Here is a 2,502-nt window from a genome sequence, read left to right on the forward strand (position 1 = left end):
AAAAGGGGGATAGATCCAGGCCACGATGCAATGCATATGACTAGGCTGTGCGGTCTTGAGCACGTTCTTGAACGCACAGGATCTGCTCCATCTGCAGACAAAGAGAAGAAATCTTAGTAAACACCATCAACCACCAACAGGAAGAAAAGAAAAACAACAAAATAGCAATCACTAGTCTGAAATATGTGTGTGTGCATGAGAGAGAGAGAGAGAGAGATTGGCCAATGGAGGATTTCTATTCTCACACATATTTATAGATCAAGAAGAGAGAGAGGAGCAATGTGTGTTCCTCATTTGAGTCCCTCTTCATGGAAAACCCACAAACGTGGTCAAAATAACAAATAGGCCATTTTGTTTGCATTTCTTTTTTTTCTTTTAACATAATTTAGTTCTTGTATTCCATTTCTATTTTCAGTTTTATAGAAAGATTGGTCACCACAAGCCAAAGTCTTACCCAAAGAGGATTTCACCAAAACAAAAGGTTATTTTACCATACAGACTAATAATGCAAGATGATACTCTATTTTCAGGTAAGAAATACAAGATCGGGCAGCGAGTTCTGAATTCTTCTGCTGATCTCTATAGAAAGAGTGTAATGGCCACACTACACTGATAAAAAATGGTAAATTTCTGTTACGGTATTATAATATGACATGCAATGGCATACTACACTGATAAAAAAAAAGTTAAATTTCTGTTCACAAAAGTGGCAAAAGCATGGGCAACCTCTGAAGCAAGAGATGAGCTGAGCGCGGGGGAGGTGGCGCTCCTTAATGGGATGCTGCAAACAAAAGTAAGAAGAGTGTCAGATTAGCTATTATTGGCAGGAATAACCTATATCTGCAGGTGGGTAATTAGGGTTTCATAAATTGAGGGTCAAAGTTACATCTGAGAGAGGGCCCCAAGAGAAATGAAGGCACTTGCAACTTGCCAGTCAGGATTTCAAAAAATGAGCATTGTTGCTAAAATCGAATCGAATTGCACTTCACCCATTGAAAATCTCTGTGAATCAGTTTTCTTTTTCTTTTTAATATTATGTGATAATTATGATATTTGTTTTCTATTATATATTTTAAGTATTAGATGAATATTTTAGAATTTGATTGAACCTATGAGTCGTCTTTTACTTTATTTCTGTAATTTTCTTCTTCTAGATAAATTTTCTGAATTTTTTCTATGTATTTCCTTTTCATTTTCCATGTGCATTCATAATTGCTTCACAATCGTATCCTGCTTCATACTAACTTTCAGCACTCGCTTCCCCGCTTCCAATGCATCGCTTCTCGTATCCATTTCTTTTCTTGATAACTATGGTCATGATATTAATCAGACTCCATTTTTTATGCAATACTTTAGTTTAAGATATCTGGAATTATGTGCAATTAATGAAAAAATGAGCTGCACCCGTGGCGGGTTCAGAGTTGCTAAGGTGACTGCATGATGAGTTCCCCCGGCAGATATATGGAGCAGCACCATGAGGCAAGGGAGATCAGGTGCAATCACATTGCATACCAAAAGCGTTCCCATGCAGTTGACTACCCTCCATCTTTAGGTGCATGTCAGCTGTGGGCCCAACAATAATATGGAGGGTGGTCAGGTGCAGCAGCACACTTTTGGTGTTCAACGTCATTGCACCTGATCCACTCTCCCCTGGGACGGGTCCACTCTCTCGGGGTTAAACACTATTGAGCGAGGCAAAATAAGGCTCCAACTTAGTGGGTTCACTATCATCACAAAGAGAGAGAGAGAGAGAGAGAGAGAAGGCAGTAGATTATATAGCTCATCACTATTAAGAACTATGCTGTCATTTGCAAAATGACGAAAAAGGTTTTTCCTTTTCATCCTCCAAATATTTTTACATGTGAAGAATTATGTTAGCAATAGAAAAATGATGGCATTATTACATTCAAGGCCACAAAAGCTCGAGCATTAACACCATGATTCTAGCATTTGCAGCAACGTGAACTAAACACAACATCAACTGAATGTGAGTCTTATTGAGGTATTTGAACATGCTACTCCTAGTGTTTATCCACCTCAACACAACGATGGCTCATCATAATCATCAAATATTCTTCTATCTGCCAAGAGTACAGCATGTAACAACACAAAACCATCTAAGAAAATTTAAAAAATGCCATGAAACAGCTTGAGCATTAATGATAGGACTGGTAAACGAACAGGGCATGTTTAGGCTCGGCTCGTGCTGGTGTTTAGCCAGGCCGAGCTTAGGCAGGGCAAGGGACAAGGTCTCCACCCCCGCCCCGTCTCAAAATTTGAACCTCCACCCCCCGCGTCCATTCCCATTTCATATCCTTCATCCCTTAGAAGGATTGGGGCGAGGCGGGGTGGGAGCCCGTTTCTCCTCAGTCTATTGTCATCCCTTAGAAGGAATTTTTTTTTGTGGGGGTGGGGGGGGGGGGGGGCAAGGCGGGGACGGGGCAGGGGGGGGGGGGGGCAAGGCGGGGACGGGGCAAAGGAAAGCGTAAGTCCATCCTCGCA

This window comes from Nuphar pumila, chromosome 15, assembly GCF_984573655.1.
Source record: "Nuphar pumila chromosome 15, dmNupPumi1.hap1.1, whole genome shotgun sequence".
In the NCBI taxonomy this organism is placed as follows: domain Eukaryota; kingdom Viridiplantae; phylum Streptophyta; class Magnoliopsida; order Nymphaeales; family Nymphaeaceae; genus Nuphar; species Nuphar pumila.